Consider the following 15,884-nt stretch of genomic DNA (forward strand, 5'->3'; position numbering starts at 1 on the left):
CGGCATCTAACACACACACACACACACACACACACCACGCAGAGACACCCAGACCACGCACGCACGCACGGGGACGCACCCTCCTCTCCCCCACCCCACACACGAGCAGCCGAAGGACAAGAGGGTATGGCTGGGGCCTGAGCGGGAACAAGCGAAGCCTTGGTTTGCGGCCCCTCGGCCAACTGCATCAGGATTTTTGTCTGGGCTCGGAGGCCAGAGGATCTCTGCCATTTGCTAGCAGGGCCAGGGATGGCAGGAGGGTGGGTACGGGGCTCAGCCAGGGCCAGTTCTGCTGGCACGATCCTGTAGCACGTGGCCGCGTAGCACGGGGCCGGGTCTGAAGGAGGCCAAGCAGGGGCACAAGACCCAGCAGCGGCACAGGGAAGAGGCCCAGGGCACCCAGGAGCAGACGAGACCCGGGAGTCGTGCGTGCTTGGCGTGGCCGCGGGCCCCGTGACGCCCGAGGACTCGAGTGCTCAGCCCCGTGTAGTGGCCGCGAAGGCCTGCCTGGGAGAAACGCCCCGGGAGGCCGGCAGGAACCCGGGATCGGAAGGGATGTGGAGGGGCCCCGGGTCGGAGGAGATGGCTTTGGCTGTGTTTGGTTTTGTTTCTTCTTCCCAAGATCCCGGGTGTGAAAGGGGCCAGAGGTGAAGTCCTGGGCTGGAAAGCCTCACGATTCAGCCCCGCAGCCCCAGGCCCCTGAGTGTGGAGGAGGGCGGAGTGGGTCGGCGAAGGGCGCGGCTGCCGTTTTCCTGATGGGCTGGAGGGGCAGTGGCGCTTTCCGGACGAAGAGGACCGGAAGGGTCCCCGAGACCTCCGCTGGGAGCCACGCACCCACCCAAGGATACGGCTCCAGGAGGCGACGGAGGAGGGCGGCTGCTTGCCCTGGCCCGAGCTGTGCGTCCCCCGCCTTGGCCACAGCAGTGGACATTCCCAGAAGAACAAGCGCCCGAGAGCACTGAGAAATTTTCCCCCGAGAAAACTTGACCCTCGTCCTGGCAGCAGGACACCTTGGGAAGAAAGCCACCCAGCGGCCACCTGGGCGAGACCGGCTGCCCGAGCAGGCGCGCGGGGCCTCTGGCCGCTGGCCCCGGGCTGCCAGCCCCCACCCGGACTCCCAGCCGTGCCAGGAGAGCAGCGTGGAGACGCACGCCGGGGCCCTCGGCAGGCTCTTGGGGCTCCCGGAGGCGGCGGCTAGCGTCTACGGCCATACCACCCTGAACGCGCCCGATCTCGTCTGTTCTCGGAAGCTAAGCAGGGTCGGGCCTGGTTAGTACTTGGATGGGAGACCGCCTGGGAATACCGGGTGCTGTAGGCTTTTGCTCCTCCCTCCCTCGCTGCTCCTTTTGTCTTCGGGGACTTCGCCACCACCCCCCCCACCACCACCACCACCCCCAGCACCACCACCACCACCACCACCACAACGACCCACCGTGACCACGACCCCGACCCCGTCCGGGCCACCCGCCAGACCCACGCACACCGAATCCTCACAGCTACGTCCCCGAATCCTCTCCCCTCCCCACACTCTCCTGGGGCGCGCGCCCGCGACACGGGTCACCAGCGAGGTTGGTCCCAGGCCACGTTGGGGACCGCTCCCCAACTGCCCTCCAGGCGGGCGGGGAGGGACGTGCGGAAGCCATGAGAAAGTGGGTCCTGCACCCCAGCGGGCCCCACAGCGGGACGCGCCACACCTGGACTCGCCACAAGGTGGTGCACTGGGTCCAGGGCAAGACGCCAGGGGACAGAGAAGCAGGGAGCCTCAGTCGGGTGCTGCTCCACGTCGCGCTCCGTCGCTCAACCCAAGACAGGGCAGCCAGCGCGCGACCTCTACGTGGGATCCCGCCTCCCACGGCAGAGCCTGCGGTCACAGGGACAGAGGGCGCAGGCCGCCAGAGCTCCGGATGCCAGCGGCAGCTCCCCGTCCCGCTCAAAGGGAGGGAGGGCCGCCGCTGGCGCCCAGTCGCCTGTGCCACCCTCCGGGTCTCAAAGCACTCCTCAGTCAGCTCAAGGACCGGGGCCACCTGGCCTTCGGGGTCACATGGGCTTGGGCACGACGGAAGGGACCGCTTGCCCCCGTGGAACAGACATTCTCCCCGTGGACAACCTCAGGTGCCGGGACCCTCTGCTCCGCCTTGGAAAACCCACCTTCTGCAATGTATGCCCAACGCAATCAGGCCGAGCAGATTGACCCCCTCGGCCCGGCCCCAGTGTGTGATGGGGCTCTGTGCGTGAGGGCTTGCTCTTCCCCACCTACACCAGGCACGGCATCTAACACACACACACACACACACACACACCACGCAGAGACACCCAGACCACGCACGCACGCACGGGGATGCACCCTCCTCTCCCCCACCCCACACACGAGCAGCCGAAGGACAAGAGGGTATGGCTGGGGCCTGAGCGGGAACAAGCGAAGCCTTGGTTTGCGGCCCCTCGGCCAACTGCATCAGGATTTTTGTCTGGGCTCGGAGGCCAGAGGATCTCTGCCATTTGCTAGCAGGGCCAGGGATGGCAGGAGGGTGGGTACGGGGCTCAGCCAGGGCCAGTTCTGCTGGCACGATCCTGTAGCACGTGGCCGCGTAGCACGGGGCCGGGTCTGAAGGAGGCCAAGCAGGGGCACAAGACCCAGCAGCGGCACAGGGAAGAGGCCCAGGGCACCCAGGAGCAGACGAGACCCGGGAGTCGTGCGTGCTTGGCGTGGCCGCGGGCCCCGTGACGCCCGAGGACTCGAGTGCTCAGCCCCGTGTAGTGGCCGCGAAGGCCTGCCTGGGAGAAACGCCCCGGGAGGCCGGCAGGAACCCGGGATCGGAAGGGATGTGGAGGGGCCCCGGGTCGGAGGAGATGGCTTTGGCTGTGTTTGGTTTTGTTTCTTCTTCCCAAGATCCCGGGTGTGAAAGGGGCCAGAGGTGAAGTCCTGGGCTGGAAAGCCTCACGATTCAGCCCCGCAGCCCCAGGCCCTGAGTGTGGAGGAGGGCGGAGCGGGTCGGCGAAGGGCGCGGCTGCCGTTTTCCTGATGGGCTGGAGGGGCAGTGGCGCTTTCCGGACGAAGAGGACCGGAAGGGTCCCCGAGACCTCCGCTGGGAGCCACGCACCCACCCAAGGATACGGCTCCAGGAGGCGACGGAGGAGGGCGGCTGCTTGCCCTGGCCCGAGCTGTGCGTCCCCCGCCTTGGCCACAGCAGTGGACATTCCCAGAAGAACAAGCGCCCGAGAGCACTGAGAAATTTTCCCCCAAGAAAACTTGACCCTCGTCCTGGCAGCAGGACACCTCGGGAAGAAAGCCACCCAGCGGCCACCTGGGCGAGACCGGCTGCCCGAGCAGGCGCGCGGGGCCTCTGGCCGCTGGCCCCGGGCTGCCAGCCCCCACCCGGACTCCCAGCCGTGCCAGGAGAGCAGCGTGGAGACGCACGCCGGGGCCCTCGGCAGGCTCTTGGGGCTCCCGGAAGCGGCGGCTAGCGTCTACGGCCATACCACCCTGAACGCGCCCGATCTCGTCTGATCTCGGAAGCTAAGCAGGGTCGGGCCTGGTTAGTACTTGGATGGGAGACCGCCTGGGAATACCAGGTGCTGTAGGCTTTTGCTCCTCCCTCCCTCGCTGCTCCTTTTGTCTTCGGGGACTTCGCCACCACCCCCCCACCACCACCACCACCCCCAGCACCACCACCACCACCACCACAACGACCCACCGTGACCACGACCCCGACCCCGTCCGGGCCACCCGCCAGACCCACGCACACCGAATCCTCACAGCTACGTCCCCGAATCCTCTCCCCTCCCCACACTCTCCTGGGGCGCGCGCCCGCGACACGGGTCACCAGCGAGGTTGGTCCCAGGCCACGTTGGGGACCGCTCCCCAACTGCCCTCCAGGCGGGCGGGGAGGGACGTGCGGAAGCCATGAGAAAGTGGGTCCTGCACCCCAGCGGGCCCCACAGCGGGACGCGCCACACCTGGGCTCGCCACAAGGTGGTGCACTGGGTCCAGGGCAAGACGCCAGGGGACAGAGAAGCAGGGAGCCTCAGTCGGGTGCTGCTCCACGTCGCGCTCCGTCGCTCAACCCAAGACAGGGCAGCCAGCGCGCGACCTCTACGTGGGATCCCGCCTCCCACGGCAGAGCCTGCGGTCACAGGGACAGAGGGCGCAGGCCGCCAGAGCTCCGGATGCCAGCGGCAGCTCCCCGTCCCGCTCAAAGGGAGGGAGGGCCGCCGCTGGCGCCCAGTCGCCTGTGCCACCCTCCGGGTCTCAAAGCACTCCTCAGTCAGCTCAAGGACCGGGGCCACCTGGCCTTCGGGGTCACATGGGCTTGGGCACGACGGAAGGGACCGCTTGCCCCCGTGGAACAGACATTCTCCCCGTGGACAACCTCAGGTGCCGGGACCCTCTGCTCCGCCTTGGAAAACCCACCTTCTGCAATGTATGCCCAACGCAATCAGGCCGAGCAGATTGACCCCCTCGGCCCGGCCCCAGTGTGTGATGGGGCTCTGTGCGTGAGGGCTTGCTCTTCCCCACCTACACCAGGCACGGCATCTAAACACACACACACACACACACACACACCACGCAGAGACACCCAGACCACGCACGCACGCACGGGGACGCACCCTCCTCTCCCCCACCCCACACACGAGCAGCCGAAGGACAAGAGGGTATGGCTGGGGCCTGAGCGGGAACAAGCGAAGCCTTGGTTTGCGGCCCCTCGGCCAACTGCATCAGGATTTTTGTCTGGGCTCGGAGGCCAGAGGATCTCTGCCATTTGCTAGCAGGGCCAGGGATGGCAGGAGGGTGGGTACGGGGCTCAGCCAGGGCCAGTTCTGCTGGCACGATCCTGTAGCACGTGGCCGCGTAGCACGGGGCCGGGTCTGAAGGAGGCCAAGCAGGGGCACAAGACCCAGCAGCGGCACAGGGAAGAGGCCCAGGGCACCCAGGAGCAGACGAGACCCGGGAGTCGTGCGTGCTTGGCGTGGCCGCGGGCCCCGTGACGCCCGAGGACTCGAGTGCTCAGCCCCGTGTAGTGGCCGCGAAGGCCTGCCTGGGAGAAACGCCCCGGGAGGCCGGCAGGAACCCGGGATCGGAAGGGATGTGGAGGGGCCCCGGGTCGGAGGAGATGGCTTTGGCTGTGTTTGGTTTTGTTTCTTCTTCCCAAGATCCCGGGTGTGAAAGGGGCCAGAGGTGAAGTCCTGGGCTGGAAAGCCTCACGATTCAGCCCCGCAGCCCCAGGCCCTGAGTGTGGAGGAGGGCGGAGCGGGTCGGCGAAGGGCGCGGCTGCCGTTTTCCTGATGGGCTGGAGGGGCAGTGGCGCTTTCCGGACGAAGAGGACCGGAAGGGTCCCCGAGACCTCCGCTGGGAGCCACGCACCCACCCAAGGATACGGCTCCAGGAGGCGACGGAGGAGGGCGGCTGCTTGCCCTGGCCCGAGCTGTGCGTCCCCCGCCTTGGCCACAGCAGTGGACATTCCCAGAAGAACAAGCGCCCGAGAGCACTGAGAAATTTTCCCCCGAGAAAACTTGACCCTCGTCCTGGCAGCAGGACACCTCGGGAAGAAAGCCACCCAGCGGCCACCTGGGCGAGACCGGCTGCCCGAGCAGGCGCGCGGGGCCTCTGGCCGCTGGTCCCGGGCTGCCAGCCCCCACCCGGACTCCCAGCCGTGCCAGGAGAGCAGCGTGGAGACGCACGCCGGGGCCCTCGGCAGGCTCTTGGGGCTCCCGGAGGCGGCGGCTAGCGTCTACGGCCATACCACCCTGAACGCGCCCGATCTCGTCTGATCTCGGAAGCTAAGCAGGGTCGGGCCTGGTTAGTACTTGGATGGGAGACCGCCTGGGAATACCGGGTGCTGTAGGCTTTTGCTCCTCCCTCCCTCGCTGCTCCTTTTGTCTTCGGGGACTTCGCCACCACCCCCCCCACCACCACCACCACCCCCAGCACCACCACCACCACCACCACCACAACGACCCACCGTGACCACGACCCCGACCCCGTCCGGGCCACCCGCCAGACCCACGCACACCGAATCCTCACAGCTACGTCCCCGAATCCTCTCCCCTCCCCACACTCTCCTGGGGCGCGCGCCCGCGACACGGGTCACCAGCGAGTTTGGTCCCAGGCCACGTTGGGGACCGCTCCCCAACTGCCCTCCAGGCGGGCGGGGAGGGACGTGCGGAAGCCATGAGAAAGTGGGTCCTGCACCCCAGCGGGCCCCACAGCGGGACGCGCCACACCTGGGCTCGCCACAAGGTGGTGCACTGGGTCCAGGGCAAGACGCCAGGGGACAGAGAAGCAGGGAGCCTCAGTCGGGTGCTGCTCCACGTCGCGCTCCGTCGCTCAACCCAAGACAGGGCAGCCAGCGCGCGACCTCTACGTGGGATCCCGCCTCCCACGGCAGAGCCTGCGGTCACAGGGACAGAGGGCGCAGGCCGCCAGAGCTCCGGATGCCAGCGGCAGCTCCCCGTCCCGCTCAAAGGGAGGGAGGGCCGCCGCTGGCGCCCAGTCGCCTGTGCCACCCTCCGGGTCTCAAAGCACTCCTCAGTCAGCTCAAGGACCGGGGCCACCTGGCCTTCGGGGTCACATGGGCTTGGGCACGACGGAAGGGACCGCTTGCCCCCGTGGAACAGACATTCTCCCCGTGGACAACCTCAGGTGCCGGGACCCTCTGCTCCGCCTTGGAAAACCCACCTTCTGCAATGTATGCCCAACGCAATCAGGCCGAGCAGATTGACCCCCTCGGCCCGGCCCCAGTGTGTGATGGGGCTCTGTGCGTGAGGGCTTGCTCTTCCCCACCTACACCAGGCACGGCATCTAACACACACACACACACACACACACACCATGCAGAGACACCCAGACCACGCACGCACGCACGGGGACGCACCCTCCTCTCCCCCACCCCACACACGAGCAGCCGAAGGACAAGAGGGTATGGCTGGGGCCTGAGCGGGAACAAGCGAAGCCTTGGTTTGCGGCCCCTCGGCCAACTGCATCAGGATTTTTGTCTGGGCTCGGAGGCCAGAGGATCTCTGCCATTTGCTAGCAGGGCCAGGGATGGCAGGAGGGTGGGTACGGGGCTCAGCCAGGGCCAGTTCTGCTGGCACGATCCTGTAGCACGTGGCCGCGTAGCACGGGGCCGGGTCTGAAGGAGGCCAAGCAGGGGCACAAGACCCAGCAGCGGCACAGGGAAGAGGCCCAGGGCACCCAGGAGCAGACGAGACCCGGGAGTCGTGCGTGCTTGGCGTGGCCGCGGGCCCCGTGACGCCCGAGGACTCGAGTGCTCAGCCCCGTGTAGTGGCCGCGAAGGCCTGCCTGGGAGAAACGCCCCGGGAGGCCGGCAGGAACCCGGGATCGGAAGGGATGTGGAGGGGCCCCGGGTCGGAGGAGATGGCTTTGGCTGTGTTTGGTTTTGTTTCTTCTTCCCAAGATCCCGGGTGTGAAAGGGGCCAGAGGTGAAGTCCTGGGCTGGAAAGCCTCACGATTCAGCCCCGCAGCCCCAGGCCCTGAGTGTGGAGGAGGGCGGAGCGGGTCGGCGAAGGGCGCGGCTGCCGTTTTCCTGATGGGCTGGAGGGGCAGTGGCGCTTTCCGGACGAAGAGGACCGGAAGGGTCCCCGAGACCTCCGCTGGGAGCCACGCACCCACCCAAGGATACGGCTCCAGGAGGCGACGGAGGAGGGCGGCTGCTTGCCCTGGCCCGAGCTGTGCGTCCCCCGCCTTGGCCACAGCAGTGGACATTCCCAGAAGAACAAGCGCCCGAGAGCACTGAGAAATTTTCCCCCGAGAAAACTTGACCCTCGTCCTGGCAGCAGGACACCTTGGGAAGAAAGCCACCCAGCGGCCACCTGGGCGAGACCGGCTGCCCGAGCAGGCGCGCGGGGCCTCTGGCCGCTGGCCCCGGGCTGCCAGCCCCCACCCGGACTCCCAGCCGTGCCAGGAGAGCAGCGTGGAGACGCACGCCGGGGCCCTCGGCAGGCTCTTGGGGCTCCCGGAGGCGGCGGCTAGCGTCTACGGCCATACCACCCTGAACGCGCCCGATCTCGTCTGTTCTCGGAAGCTAAGCAGGGTCGGGCCTGGTTAGTACTTGGATGGGAGACCGCCTGGGAATACCGGGTGCTGTAGGCTTTTGCTCCTCCCTCCCTCGCTGCTCCTTTTGTCTTCGGGGACTTCGCCACCACCCCCCCCACCACCACCACCACCCCCAGCACCACCACCACCACCACCACCACAACGACCCACCGTGACCACGACCCCGACCCCGTCCGGGCCACCCGCCAGACCCACGCACACCGAATCCTCACAGCTACGTCCCCGAATCCTCTCCCCTCCCCACACTCTCCTGGGGCGCGCGCCCGCGACACGGGTCACCAGCGAGGTTGGTCCCAGGCCACGTTGGGGACCGCTCCCCAACTGCCCTCCAGGCGGGCGGGGAGGGACGTGCGGAAGCCATGAGAAAGTGGGTCCTGCACCCCAGCGGGCCCCACAGCGGGACGCGCCACACCTGGACTCGCCACAAGGTGGTGCACTGGGTCCAGGGCAAGACGCCAGGGGACAGAGAAGCAGGGAGCCTCAGTCGGGTGCTGCTCCACGTCGCGCTCCGTCGCTCAACCCAAGACAGGGCAGCCAGCGCGCGACCTCTACGTGGGATCCCGCCTCCCACGGCAGAGCCTGCGGTCACAGGGACAGAGGGCGCAGGCCGCCAGAGCTCCGGATGCCAGCGGCAGCTCCCCGTCCCGCTCAAAGGGAGGGAGGGCCGCCGCTGGCGCCCAGTCGCCTGTGCCACCCTCCGGGTCTCAAAGCACTCCTCAGTCAGCTCAAGGACCGGGGCCACCTGGCCTTCGGGGTCACATGGGCTTGGGCACGACGGAAGGGACCGCTTGCCCCCGTGGAACAGACATTCTCCCCGTGGACAACCTCAGGTGCCGGGACCCTCTGCTCCGCCTTGGAAAACCCACCTTCTGCAATGTATGCCCAACGCAATCAGGCCGAGCAGATTGACCCCCTCGGCCCGGCCCCAGTGTGTGATGGGGCTCTGTGCGTGAGGGCTTGCTCTTCCCCACCTACACCAGGCACGGCATCTAACACACACACACACACACACACACACCACGCAGAGACACCCAGACCACGCACGCACGCACGGGGACGCACCCTCCTCTCCCCCACCCCACACACGAGCAGCCGAAGGACAAGAGGGTATGGCTGGGGCCTGAGCGGGAACAAGCGAAGCCTTGGTTTGCGGCCCCTCGGCCAACTGCATCAGGATTTTTGTCTGGGCTCGGAGGCCAGAGGATCTCTGCCATTTGCTAGCAGGGCCAGGGATGGCAGGAGGGTGGGTACGGGGCTCAGCCAGGGCCAGTTCTGCTGGCACGATCCTGTAGCACGTGGCCGCGTAGCACGGGGCCGGGTCTGAAGGAGGCCAAGCAGGGGCACAAGACCCAGCAGCGGCACAGGGAAGAGGCCCAGGGCACCCAGGAGCAGACGAGACCCGGGAGTCGTGCGTGCTTGGCGTGGCCGCGGGCCCCGTGACGCCCGAGGACTCGAGTGCTCAGCCCCGTGTAGTGGCCGCGAAGGCCTGCCTGGGAGAAACGCCCCGGGAGGCCGGCAGGAACCCGGGATCGGAAGGGATGTGGAGGGGCCCCGGGTCGGAGGAGATGGCTTTGGCTGTGTTTGGTTTTGTTTCTTCTTCCCAAGATCCCGGGTGTGAAAGGGGCCAGAGGTGAAGTCCTGGGCTGGAAAGCCTCACGATTCAGCCCCGCAGCCCCAGGCCCTGAGTGTGGAGGAGGGCGGAGCGGGTCGGCGAAGGGCGCGGCTGCCGTTTTCCTGATGGGCTGGAGGGGCAGTGGCGCTTTCCGGACGAAGAGGACCGGAAGGGTCCCCGAGACCTCCGCTGGGAGCCACGCACCCACCCAAGGATACGGCTCCAGGAGGCGACGGAGGAGGGCGGCTGCTTGCCCTGGCCCGAGCTGTGCGTCCCCCGCCTTGGCCACAGCAGTGGACATTCCCAGAAGAACAAGCGCCCGAGAGCACTGAGAAATTTTCCCCCGAGAAAACTTGACCCTCGTCCTGGCAGCAGGACACCTCGGGAAGAAAGCCACCCAGCGGCCACCTGGGCGAGACCGGCTGCCCGAGCAGGCGCGCGGGGCCTCTGGCCGCTGGTCCCGGGCTGCCAGCCCCCACCCGGACTCCCAGCCGTGCCAGGAGAGCAGCGTGGAGACGCACGCCGGGGCCCTCGGCAGGCTCTTGGGGCTCCCGGAGGCGGCGGCTAGCGTCTACGGCCATACCACCCTGAACGCGCCCGATCTCGTCTGATCTCGGAAGCTAAGCAGGGTCGGGCCTGGTTAGTACTTGGATGGGAGACCGCCTGGGAATACCAGGTGCTGTAGGCTTTTGCTCCTCCCTCCCTCGCTGCTCCTTTTGTCTTCGGGGACTTCGCCACCACCCCCCCACCACCACCACCACCCCCAGCACCACCACCACCACCACCACAACGACCCACCGTGACCACGACCCCGACCCCGTCCGGGCCACCCGCCAGACCCACGCACACCGAATCCTCACAGCTACGTCCCCGAATCCTCTCCCCTCCCCACACTCTCCTGGGGCGCGCGCCCGCGACACGGGTCACCAGCGAGGTTGGTCCCAGGCCACGTTGGGGACCGCTCCCCAACTGCCCTCCAGGCGGGCGGGGAGGGACGTGCGGAAGCCATGAGAAAGTGGGTCCTGCACCCCAGCGGGCCCCACAGCGGGACGCGCCACACCTGGGCTCGCCACAAGGTGGTGCACTGGGTCCAGGGCAAGACGCCAGGGGACAGAGAAGCAGGGAGCCTCAGTCGGGTGCTGCTCCACGTCGCGCTCCGTCGCTCAACCCAAGACAGGGCAGCCAGCGCGCGACCTCTACGTGGGATCCCGCCTCCCACGGCAGAGCCTGCGGTCACAGGGACAGAGGGCGCAGGCCGCCAGAGCTCCGGATGCCAGCGGCAGCTCCCCGTCCCGCTCAAAGGGAGGGAGGGCCGCCGCTGGCGCCCAGTCGCCTGTGCCACCCTCCGGGTCTCAAAGCACTCCTCAGTCAGCTCAAGGACCGGGGCCACCTGGCCTTCGGGGTCACATGGGCTTGGGCACGACGGAAGGGACCGCTTGCCCCCGTGGAACAGACATTCTCCCCGTGGACAACCTCAGGTGCCGGGACCCTCTGCTCCGCCTTGGAAAACCCACCTTCTGCAATGTATGCCCAACGCAATCAGGCCGAGCAGATTGACCCCCTCGGCCCGGCCCCAGTGTGTGATGGGGCTCTGTGCGTGAGGGCTTGCTCTTCCCCACCTACACCAGGCACGGCATCTAACACACACACACACACACACACACACACCACGCAGAGACACCCAGACCACGCACGCACGCACGGGGACGCACCCTCCTCTCCCCCACCCCACACACGAGCAGCCGAAGGACAAGAGGGTATGGCTGGGGCCTGAGCGGGAACAAGCGAAGCCTTGGTTTGCGGCCCCTCGGCCAACTGCATCAGGATTTTTGTCTGGGCTCGGAGGCCAGAGGATCTCTGCCATTTGCTAGCAGGGCCAGGGATGGCAGGAGGGTGGGTACGGGGCTCAGCCAGGGCCAGTTCTGCTGGCACGATCCTGTAGCACGTGGCCGCGTAGCACGGGGCCGGGTCTGAAGGAGGCCAAGCAGGGGCACAAGACCCAGCAGCGGCACAGGGAAGAGGCCCAGGGCACCCAGGAGCAGACGAGACCCGGGAGTCGTGCGTGCTTGGCGTGGCCGCGGGCCCCGTGACGCCCGAGGACTCGAGTGCTCAGCCCCGTGTAGTGGCCGCGAAGGCCTGCCTGGGAGAAACGCCCCGGGAGGCCGGCAGGAACCCGGGATCGGAAGGGATGTGGAGGGGCCCCGGGTCGGAGGAGATGGCTTTGGCTGTGTTTGGTTTTGTTTCTTCTTCCCAAGATCCCGGGTGTGAAAGGGGCCAGAGGTGAAGTCCTGGGCTGGAAAGCCTCACGATTCAGCCCCGCAGCCCCAGGCCCTGAGTGTGGAGGAGGGCGGAGCGGGTCGGCGAAGGGCGCGGCTGCCGTTTTCCTGATGGGCTGGAGGGGCAGTGGCGCTTTCCGGACGAAGAGGACCGGAAGGGTCCCCGAGACCTCCGCTGGGAGCCACGCACCCACCCAAGGATACGGCTCCAGGAGGCGACGGAGGAGGGTGGCTGCTTGCCCTGGCCCGAGCTGTGCGTCCCCCGCCTTGGCCACAGCAGTGGACATTCCCAGAAGAACAAGCGCCCGAGAGCACTGAGAAATTTTCCCCCGAGAAAACTTGACCCTCGTCCTGGCAGCAGGACACCTCGGGAAGAAAGCCACCCAGCGGCCACCTGGGCGAGACCGGCTGCCCGAGCAGGCGCGCGGGGCCTCTGGCCGCTGGTCCCGGGCTGCCAGCCCCCACCCGGACTCCCAGCCGTGCCAGGAGAGCAGCGTGGAGACGCACGCCGGGGCCCTCGGCAGGCTCTTGGGGCTCCCGGAGGCAGCGGCTAGCGTCTACGGCCATACCACCCTGAACGCGCCCAATCTCGTCTGATCTCGGAAGCTAAGCAGGGTCGGGCCTGGTTAGTACTTGGATGGGAGACCGCCTGGGAATACCAGGTGCTGTAGGCTTTTGCTCCTCCCTCCCTCGCTGCTCCTTTTGTCTTCGGGGACTTCGCCACCACCCCCCCCACCACCACCACCACCCCCAGCACCACCACCACCACCACCACCACAACGACCCACCGTGACCACGACCCCGACCCCGTCCGGGCCACCCGCCAGACCCACGCACACCGAATCCTCACAGCTACGTCCCCGAATCCTCTCCCCTCCCCACACTCTCCTGGGGCGCGCGCCCGCGACACGGGTCACCAGCGAGTTTGGTCCCAGGCCACGTTGGGGACCGCTCCCCAACTGCCCTCCAGGCGGGCGGGGAGGGACGTGCGGAAGCCATGAGAAAGTGGGTCCTGCACCCCAGCGGGCCCCACAGCGGGACGCGCCACACCTGGGCTCGCCACAAGGTGGTGCACTGGGTCCAGGGCAAGACGCCAGGGGACAGAGAAGCAGGGAGCCTCAGTCGGGTGCTGCTCCACGTCGCGCTCTGTCGCTCAACCCAAGACAGGGCAGCCAGCGCGCGACCTCTACGTGGGATCCCGCCTCCCACGGCAGAGCCTGCGGTCACAGGGACAGAGGGCGCAGGCCGCCAGAGCTCCGGATGCCAGCGGCAGCTCCCCGTCCCGCTCAAAGGGAGGGAGGGCCGCCGCTGGCGCCCAGTCGCCTGTGCCACCCTCCGGGTCTCAAAGCACTCCTCAGTCAGCTCAAGGACCGGGGCCACCTGGCCTTCGGGGTCACATGGGCTTGGGCACGACGGAAGGGACCGCTTGCCCCCGTGGAACAGACATTCTCCCCGTGGACAACCTCAGGTGCCGGGACCCTCTGCTCCGCCTTGGAAAACCCACCTTCTGCAATGTATGCCCAACGCAATCAGGCCGAGCAGATTGACCCCCTCGGCCCGGCCCCAGTGTGTGATGGGGCTCTGTGCGTGAGGGCTTGCTCTTCCCCACCTACACCAGGCACGGCATCTAACACACACACACACACACACACACACACCACGCAGAGACACCCAGACCACGCACGCACGCACGGGGACGCACCCTCCTCTCCCCCACCCCACACACGAGCAGCCGAAGGACAAGAGGGTATGGCTGGGGCCTGAGCGGGAACAAGCGAAGCCTTGGTTTGCGGCCCCTCGGCCAACTGCATCAGGATTTTTGTCTGGGCTCGGAGGCCAGAGGATCTCTGCCATTTGCTAGCAGGGCCAGGGATGGCAGGAGGGTGGGTACGGGGCTCAGCCAGGGCCAGTTCTGCTGGCACGATCCTGTAGCACGTGGCCGCGTAGCACGGGGCCGGGTCTGAAGGAGGCCAAGCAGGGGCACAAGACCCAGCAGCGGCACAGGGAAGAGGCCCAGGGCACCCAGGAGCAGACGAGACCCGGGAGTCGTGCGTGCTTGGCGTGGCCGCGGGCCCCGTGACGCCCGAGGACTCGAGTGCTCAGCCCCGTGTAGTGGCCGCGAAGGCCTGCCTGGGAGAAACGCCCCGGGAGGCCGGCAGGAACCCGGGATCGGAAGGGATGTGGAGGGGCCCCGGGTCGGAGGAGATGGCTTTGGCTGTGTTTGGTTTTGTTTCTTCTTCCCAAGATCCCGGGTGTGAAAGGGGCCAGAGGTGAAGTCCTGGGCTGGAAAGCCTCACGATTCAGCCCCGCAGCCCCAGGCCCTGAGTGTGGAGGAGGGCGGAGCGGGTCGGCGAAGGGCGCGGCTGCCGTTTTCCTGATGGGCTGGAGGGGCAGTGGCGCTTTCCGGACGAAGAGGACCGGAAGGGTCCCCGAGACCTCCGCTGGGAGCCACGCACCCACCCAAGGATACGGCTCCAGGAGGCGACGGAGGAGGGCGGCTGCTTGCCCTGGCCCGAGCTGTGCGTCCCCCGCCTTGGCCACAGCAGTGGACATTCCCAGAAGAACAAGCGCCCGAGAGCACTGAGAAATTTTCCCCCGAGAAAACTTGACCCTCGTCCTGGCAGCAGGACACCTCGGGAAGAAAGCCACCCAGCGGCCACCTGGGCGAGACCGGCTGCCCGAGCAGGCGCGCGGGGCCTCTGGCCGCTGGCACCGGGCTGCCAGCCCCCACCCGGACTCCCAGCCGTGCCAGGAGAGCAGCGTGGAGACGCACGCCGGGGACCTCGGCAGGCTCTTGGGGCTCCCGGAGGTGGCGGCTAGCGTCTACGGCCATACCACCCTGAACGCGCCCGATCTCGTCTGATCTCGGAAGCTAAGCAGGGTCGGGCCTGGTTAGTACTTGGATGGGAGACCGCCTGGGAATACCGGGTGCTGTAGGCTTTTGCTCCTCCCTCCCTCGCTGCTCCTTTTGTCTTCGGGGACTTCGCCACCACCCCCCCCCCCACCACCACCACCCCCAGCACCACCACCACCACCACCACCACAACGACCCACCGTGACCACGACCCCGACCCCGTCCGGGCCACCCGCCAGACCCACGCACACCGAATCCTCACAGCTACGTCCCCGAATCCTCTCCCCTCCCCACACTCTCCTGGGGCGCGCGCCCGCGACACGGGTCACCAGCGAGGTTGGTCCCAGGCCACGTTGGGGACCGCTCCCCAACTGCCCTCCAGGCGGGCGGGGAGGGACGTGCGGAAGCCATGAGAAAGTGGGTCCTGCACCCCAGCGGGCCCCACAGCGGGACGCGCCACACCTGGGCTCGCCACAAGGTGGTGCACTGGGTCCAGGGCAAGACGCCAGGGGACAGAGAAGCAGGGAGCCTCAGTCGGGTGCTGCTCCACGTCGCGCTCCGTCGCTCAACCCAAGACAGGGCAGCCAGCGCGCGACCTCTACGTGGGATCCCGCCTCCCACGGCAGAGCCTGCGGTCACAGGGACAGAGGGCGCAGGCCGCCAGAGCTCCGGATGCCAGCGGCAGCTCCCCGTCCCGCTCAAAGGGAGGGAGGGCCGCCGCTGGCGCCCAGTCGCCTGTGCCACCCTCCGGGTCTCAAAGCACTCCTCAGTCAGCTCAAGGACCGGGGCCACCTGGCCTTCGGGGTCACATGGGCTTGGGCACGACGGAAGGGACCGCTTGCCCCCGTGGAACAGACATTCTCCCCGTGGACAACCTCAGGTGCCGGGACCCTCTGCTCCGCCTTGGAAAACCCACCTTCTGCAATGTATGCCCAACGCAATCAGGCCGAGCAGATTGACCCCCTCGGCCCGGCCCCAGTGTGTGATGGGGCTCTGTGCGTGAGGGCTTGCTCTTCCCCACCTACACCAGGCACGGCATCTAACACACACACACACACACACACACACCAC

The 15,884-nt window shown here is 67.7% G+C and overlaps 7 non-coding genes across 7 annotated transcripts; all 7 read left to right on the forward strand.

Annotated features, from left to right (window-relative positions):
- The first annotated feature begins 1,199 nt into the window (after window positions 1–1,199).
- LOC141412662 (5S ribosomal RNA) lies at window positions 1,200–1,318 on the forward strand. Its single transcript, XR_012437504.1, has one exon. It is a non-coding gene; the product is annotated as a 5S ribosomal RNA (ribosomal RNA).
- Window positions 1,319–3,463: 2,145 nt separating this feature from the next.
- On the forward strand, window positions 3,464–3,582 carry LOC141413290 (5S ribosomal RNA). Its single transcript, XR_012438082.1, has one exon. It is a non-coding gene; the product is annotated as a 5S ribosomal RNA (ribosomal RNA).
- Window positions 3,583–5,724: 2,142 nt separating this feature from the next.
- Window positions 5,725–5,843, forward strand: LOC141411876 (5S ribosomal RNA). The gene has a single exon (XR_012436716.1). It is a non-coding gene; the product is annotated as a 5S ribosomal RNA (ribosomal RNA).
- Window positions 5,844–7,988: 2,145 nt separating this feature from the next.
- LOC141412663 (5S ribosomal RNA) lies at window positions 7,989–8,107 on the forward strand. The gene has a single exon (XR_012437505.1). It is a non-coding gene; the product is annotated as a 5S ribosomal RNA (ribosomal RNA).
- Window positions 8,108–10,252: 2,145 nt separating this feature from the next.
- LOC141413301 (5S ribosomal RNA) lies at window positions 10,253–10,371 on the forward strand. Its single transcript, XR_012438093.1, has one exon. It is a non-coding gene; the product is annotated as a 5S ribosomal RNA (ribosomal RNA).
- A 2,143-nt stretch (window positions 10,372–12,514) lies between these two features.
- Window positions 12,515–12,633, forward strand: LOC141412713 (5S ribosomal RNA). Its single transcript, XR_012437555.1, has one exon. It is a non-coding gene; the product is annotated as a 5S ribosomal RNA (ribosomal RNA).
- Window positions 12,634–14,780: 2,147 nt separating this feature from the next.
- On the forward strand, window positions 14,781–14,899 carry LOC141411877 (5S ribosomal RNA). The gene has a single exon (XR_012436717.1). It is a non-coding gene; the product is annotated as a 5S ribosomal RNA (ribosomal RNA).
- Window positions 14,900–15,884: the final 985 nt, after the last annotated feature.

Source organism: Castor canadensis, chromosome 10 (assembly GCF_047511655.1).
Source record: "Castor canadensis chromosome 10, mCasCan1.hap1v2, whole genome shotgun sequence".
NCBI lineage: Eukaryota > Metazoa > Chordata > Mammalia > Rodentia > Castoridae > Castor > Castor canadensis.